The following is a 7,207-nucleotide window of genomic DNA, read 5'->3' as shown; positions in this document are numbered from 1 at the left end:
CGCCATAATAAACTGTTTGAGTAGTACTGTTCTTAGTGGTATATGATCATGAGAGCTTGTTTGTTAGGGTGAACTACTGGGGTAATTTTTATTACAGTCTACACAGTGTACAGACCCCCACCTGCATCATCCGATTACTTCGTTAAATTGTATGATCATATGTCCTTGTTCAGGGACGACTGTATCATTCTCGCAAGCGATTTCAGCCTTCGTATTGCAGACTGGGCTAATCACGATTCGGTTTTCGACTCGTCAATCAGTCCCCTCCTGGATATTATGCTTATGAATGACCTAATGTGGACTGTGTCTCAATTCACTAGATAAGTAGAAAACGCCCACTCAATTCTTGATTTGTTATCTATAAGCGCTTGTTTGACAGGTTACAGTGTGCATGTTGGTACAGGTATATCTGACCACAAGAGTGCTCGCATAACTTTGCTGCTTGATGTACAAAATAACGACAAAAAAAAAAACGAACATTATCACCGTAAAAGAACTTTTCACAAACTGATGACCATGCAGTTCTAGACAAACTCTGGAATTTGTGTCACAACCTGCCTGATAACGCAACATCAATATGGAACATCGTTGAAACTATATCAGGCCACTTCATAACGTATGAAGGCGTAATAAACATGCTACTAAAGCTTAAAATGAAATCGTCTGTAGGACCTTATGAAATCCCTAATGAGTTTTTGCGTCGTTATTCTGAGCCATTAGCCCACATCTTAACTCACCTCTTCGAACTTTCGATACAAGATTGTGTTATCCGCGATGACATGGCGCCTAGCTCGCGTAGTTTCGGTTTAAAAAAAAAAAAAAGGCGGCCGATTGAAGGTCAACAATTATCGTCCTGCCTCCCTTACTTCACGCACTGGCCAGCTCATGAATCATATAATATCTAAACTTATTATGTCATTTCTGGAAACAACTCATTATTTCGCCCTTTGAACATGTTTTTAGGAAAGTTATTACGTAGCGCCATTCACAACCATTCATGAACTTGCTACCTCGATTGATAATTGTGGACCTTATTATGTCATTTCTGGAAACAACTCATTATTTCGCCCTTTGAACATGTTTTTAGGAAAGTTATTACGTAGCGCCATTCACAACCATTCATGAACTTGCTACCTCGATTGATAATTGTGGACCTTATTATGTCATTTCTGGAAACAACTCATTATTTCGCCATTTGAACATGTTTTTAGGAAAGTTATTACGTAGCGCCATTCACAACCATTCATGAACTTGCTACCTCGATTGATAACTGTGGACAGGTTGACGTCATTTTTTTTTTAACTTTCCTTCGATCGTGTCATTTACAGTAAGCTCATCCTTAAACTACAGGATTTGGTCTTCCTACAGCACTTGCCAAATGAATTCACGCTTATCTTTCGAACAGGAAACAGTTTGTTGATATCAAAAAAATCTCGTTCTGGAATTTTACCTGTTACCTCTGGAGTGCTCCAGGGTAGCGTTCTTGGACCCGTCTTATTTCTAATCTTGATTGAATATTTAGTTCCCTCCGTAAATACATCTGAAATTAATAATAGACTATTTGCAGATGACTTCATACTTTTCAGTAACATTACCAGCTCATCAGATCAAGAATGCTTACAATCAAACCTGAATGCTATTTCAAGGGTGGCGCAATTTCTAGTCAATGGAAATTAATATCGCCAAATCTGTTCTTCTTCAGGCTACAAATAAAAGTTTCCACAGTTTTATTTACACAATTAATAGCCACCCATTAGTGCAGGTGAGTGATTATAAGTATCTGAGTGTCACCTTTACAGATCGCCTTTCATGGTCCAGCCACATTAACAATATTTGCTCGTCGGCAGCGAGAAGTCTTGGCCTTCTGAAGCACAAATTAAAACATGCCCCATCTGAGGCTGTTACTTGGTTTCAACTCTCTAATTCGTCCGAAACTCGAGTATACTTGTATTGCGTGGGATCCGTTCTTGAAAAAAGACATACACAATGGTCCAAAGAAAAGCCGCCCGCTTCATATTTAACGCATATCGAAGCACCATATCACCTTCCTTTCTGATAACTAGCAATAATATATCAACATTAGCGGACAAGAGAGCACCTGCAAAACTAAACTTCTTTGTTCACTGTATTTCAGACAACTCGATATGAATCCTTTTCTATATATAAGCTCCCGGTCCACACGACACTCGTCATGCTCACAACCATAGCATTTGCCCATACTTTACCCGTACCAACACGTTCAAGCATTCATTGTTTCCGCCCACTACCACAGCATGTAATTCATTGGCTACATATGCCACAAGATCATGGATGAAGCTGATGAATATACAGCCTTCTTCCTTTTGTATCGGTGATACGATCAGCTCTGCTTTCAAGCAATTCCATTGCATTCACAGTGCCGTGCACTATCACAGCATGCCTGTATCTTTGCGGCTCGTGACAGCACTGCTTTTGAAAAATGTGTTTTGCCATAAGTATCAAGTATTGTAGTTGGCCCTCCTTTTCTGTTTACTTTGATTGTTGCCCAGTAATGGATTTGCTAAGCTGGTGTTTATATCGATTGTTTTTATGTGTTCCCACATGCTTGGTCTTCTTGACTGTGGTATTTGTAAATAAATTTGGTCAGTGGTTTGACGGCGCTTTTATGGTGACTCTGTAACTGAAAATGGAGCAGAAAAGTTATAAACTAAGTTTGCATGATTTGGGTATTGTGGGATTCGGGCTTGCCGCGGCTGCCCTTTGAGCGGCCGCCGACGTGCCATGTTGTTCTCCTCGTTCCCTTTCTCCCGCCTGAGGCGGCGGAGAGAGGCTCGGACGACTTGTCACTGTCGTTCGGGCCACAGCTCCGCCCTGGCGTCCCAGTGGCTGTTCCCATTGGCGCCTTTTGGCGGGAACACGGAACCGCTTCGACGGCCGCGCTCGCGCGACCCTCCGAGCGGGGCCCAAGGAGAGACCCCTCCGAGACATCGCAAGGTGCGTAAGCAACTGTTCTTGTCTGCCGGCCTTTGTCCGCGCAGACCAGTGTGTACTCGAGTTCGTCTGCTCCGGGTCGTACCTGAGAGCGCAGCTCGAGCCTGTCGATCGTGATCCAACGATCCGCGACAGGCGTACCTTGCGGTGGTTGCCCACTCTCACTCAAAGGAACCCTCTGGTCACTACGAGAGAGAGATCACAGCACGCCCTTGCGTGCTTGCGGCGCGCACTCCGTGTCACTTCGTGCGCGCAGGGGAGCCTTGCTCCTCGCGCGCTCCCGGAACACGGTGACTGCGTATGTGTATGTGCGTTTGTAAATATGTGTATGTCTGTGCGTGTGTGTGTGTGTGCCGCTGGAGGATGGCGTTTCAATAAACGTCTCCTTTGTGAACTTGGAGGTTTGTGTCCTTGCAGCGAAGTGCTCTCCTCCCGATGGAGGTTGAGTGCGCGCTGCGGTGTTTCAGTGTGCGCGTGGTGACGGCTGATCGGGGCTTCGGCTCGCGCGACGCTCGAACCCGCGGTGGTTGGTGGCCTATGCCCACGTAGAAACCACAGTATGGAGGTATATTTTGACAGCGAATATTTAGGTTCGCTTTGAACACGTTTAGTTCGCATGTTTGCCATATCACCTTCGATGGCTACTTACCCTTGTTAGCATTTTTCTTTCTTTCTCCTTAAACAGGAAGACTACAAAACGTGTCCGCTAATTGGTATTAGGAACGTGTAGCGTGATATTTTCGAGAGAAAACAATAGTTTAAGAAATTTGTGCAACCTTGTTTTCCCGTCTTGCTGCGTCAGACAAGGCGGAACATTATTTATCAAACCGAATATTTAAATTATCTTCCATGCACATGAATAACATTTACTTAAGCGCTCTACATACCATAAATAGTCTCAGTTCAGTTAAGGAAAACAATTACGAAATGTTGAAAGTCGTGCATACAAAATTAAGAAACGGTAATAACAGGACTTCGCAAAATACAAGATCATTATGCTTCATTTCTTACTTCTATATTATACTTGTGTATGTTATCCTCCATTGAAGTTAAGTCTTGCAGGCTCTGAAGAGTCTTGGAAGCAAAATTTTAATAAAACAAATATTTGCATCATTCTGCTCCAAAATGCACTAAAATGTATCGTTTTAGACGGTCCTTCAAGCACATAAAAATGACGAAAAAATCTGAAGATGTGCTGGAGAACCTCAAGAAAGTAAACAAATAGTCTTATAAAGTATTTCAGGTATAGGCAGCATTCTACACTGTCCCTTTTATTAGTTGTAAATATTTGGTATTTAATATCCGGAAGCAGAGCTCGCACTGAGCCACCGCGGCAGCTATTGGAAGCCCCGCATATCTATTCTCCCAACTGCACTAAGAAAATACACTGAAGCCCACTTACCAAGCAACAAATAAGTGCGAAAAGTACACGTTTTAGGTGCGCACATGCCGTTCTCATAACATTGCTAAAGAGAACATTCGTTTTCATCCGGGCTTTTTTTCTACTCATACAACAGCTTGTTATAAGGGAGTAATTACTCATTGACATCCACCCAAGCGCAGCCAACTCTACCAACTGAGCTAACCAGGACGGTCAGCAGATCAGATGGTAGGGCGAGAGCGAACTGATCAATCACTGGGAATGTTGTTGGTCAAATATTTAGGGGAATTCCCCAGATTAGAATAGTATTCCAGGACCACCGCCACGGAAAGGCGATAGTCCCGGGTTCGATCCCCGGACCAGGACAAATTTTTCTGCAACTATGAAGTTTCTGAGAAAGCTGCGTAGCTCTCCTTTGTGGCCGTATGGCTGTGCTTGGGTGGATGTCAATAAGTAATTACTCCTTTATTACAAATCTACTCCACCTTAGGGGATTCCTCTATGGGGAAGGGGGGGGGGGGGGGGGGCGAACATGATGCCGCAGTTTATCTACATAAGCGTCGCAGTCCTTCTCCCAGCATGGCGTAAAGCAGTGCCTACGAATGTGGCCAGCACGACTGCATCTAAAGCACAGCGGTGGTCTGCTGCAAATAGTCAACAGATGTGAGACATCGCGAATGCCGACTCCTTCAGCGAGAGATTGTTCCCGGTTCAGCGTTCTCAACTCTTCCATTTTGAGATCACCGCATGTCACTAGCTTCCCTTTCGATTGCGCCGATTCGCAGGTACCATCCATAAATGGAACATTTTAAATAGGCCAATCTAACTAATTTCCTTGTGGTCCACAACATTCTGAGGGAATTCTTTCAAGTCCTGTGTCTGGTATGGGCGCCCAGCAAGGTCCGCATGCAAGAAAACGGAGTCAGGGACCAGCTTACCAGTTGGGAGACGGCGCAAAACAATACGGTAATCATCACTGCTGGTGTTAGCCTGAGAAGTATCCCGGCCAGAGGCCGATTGAAGCCTTGGTGCGGAGAACATCGAGGAACGCGACCGCTTGAAATAGCGTCTTTCGTCTTAGTGATAATGACAATGACATTAGCAATGATAATGAGAGCACACGTAATGCACCGTGTGCACCAGCAACGCTTACTTTAGCTTTCGCATTATGCAGTGTAGGTTCCACAGTGCTCTCGGAATTTTTAACGCTGCTCATGACTCATTGAATTTTTGATCAAAATGTTTTACTATAGCACGCCAGAGCTATATATTGATTTGAAGGCACCGTAGGACGCATCCTTCCGTAATGAATAGGTCTTTCGATGGAGGGGCACACCCCGAGCTGCTCGTAGTATAGTAACCTCGGATTGCTTGAACCGTAGTAGGTGGTGGCTAGGACATTCAGGTTGCTCAGAGAAAGAGGTTCCCGTTTGGATTTGCGGCTCTAAAGACCCCGTCCGCCTGAATTCCCTAATGTACAACAGCCGCCGTGTAATATTCCCTGGACGATGCTCCGCCTACGTCAACGTAGAGTTCTCTCTCTTGCGCTTTAACACGCGCATGGCTTCTTCCTTCGTGTGTTTCCTTCGTCATATTACGATGGAGAGGGGCCACCCAGAATTTGTTAGGTTCGTAATCGTGTTGAATGCACAGGCGGCTAAGCAGGCGACGGCCACTGGTTGTCTGCATAAGCGGTGAGTATTGATTTGTAAGGTGCGCCTCCCTCAGAACTCGAATATAGCTAAGGGCCCCCTAGGCAGAGAGTTTCTGATCTGAAGGACTGGTATGCAGGTCTAAGGCGCTCCTTGTTACCTTTAAGAGAATTGCATCAAGCGTAGCTAGGTGTTCTCGTTCTTGTCACTCTTAAATATGGAGTAGAGTAAGGAATCCTGCTAATTAGAAAGGCGTGGGCGAGCTGAAGCGAGTGCCTATACTTTTACACATTTTTAATCCCCTGCGTTTTGTTTGAGACTCAGTGGGTCATCTGTCCCACCTGTTCTTAAACTTTCCATATCTTATCAAACGTGGTTTTGGTTTTGTTTTGGTTTGGTTTTGGGGGTTTACCGTCCCAAAGCGACTAAGGCTATGAGAAGTCGTAGTGGACGGCTCCGGAAATTTTGACCACCTGGTGTTCTTTAACGTGCACTGACATCGCACAGCACACGGGCGCCTAGCTTTTCGCCGCCGCCGAAAAGCGGCCGCCGAGGCCGGAATTGGATCTCGCATCCTTTGGCACAGTAGTCGAGCGCCCTAACCACTGCACCACCCCGGCGGAGTGAAACGTGGTTTCGTTATAGGACCGAACATGGTTTCGTTATAGGTTCTATTAATAATAGAGTCGAACGCTGAGCTAGTTGGTCGCACATCTCTTGGAAGAAGGCAGCAGAGCAGGTAGCAACACAAAGCATAAGAAGCCCACATACACAGCGTGTGTGTGTGTGTGTGTGTGTGTGTGTGTGTGTGTGTGTGTGTGTGTGTGTGTGTGTGTGTGTGTGTGTGTGTGTGTGTGTGTGTGTGTGTGTGTGTGTGTGTGTGTGTGTGTGTGTGTGTGTGTGTGTGTGTGTGTGTGTGTGTGTGTGTGTGTGTGTGTGTGTGTGTGTGTGTGTGTGTGTGTGTGTGTGTGTGTGTGTGTGTGTGTGTGTGTGTGTGTGTGTGTGTGTGTGTGTGTGTGTGTGTGTGTGTGTGTGTGTGTGTGAGAGAGAGAGAGAGAGAGAGAGAGAGAGAGAGAGATTCGGATATGCAGGAGTTCGGATTTAGCTGGAGCGCACTGCAATCCATGAATGCTATACGAAAAACAACTGCATCACAATTTTAATAGAATTCTGGAATAACTCTCGTCATATGAGGTCGACCAGT

This window comes from Amblyomma maculatum, chromosome 3, assembly GCF_055883805.1.
Source record: "Amblyomma maculatum isolate TAMU_Amacu chromosome 3, ASM5588380v1, whole genome shotgun sequence".
Lineage (NCBI taxonomy): Eukaryota > Metazoa > Arthropoda > Arachnida > Ixodida > Ixodidae > Amblyomma > Amblyomma maculatum.
Note: the sequence above shows the minus strand (reverse complement) of the source record.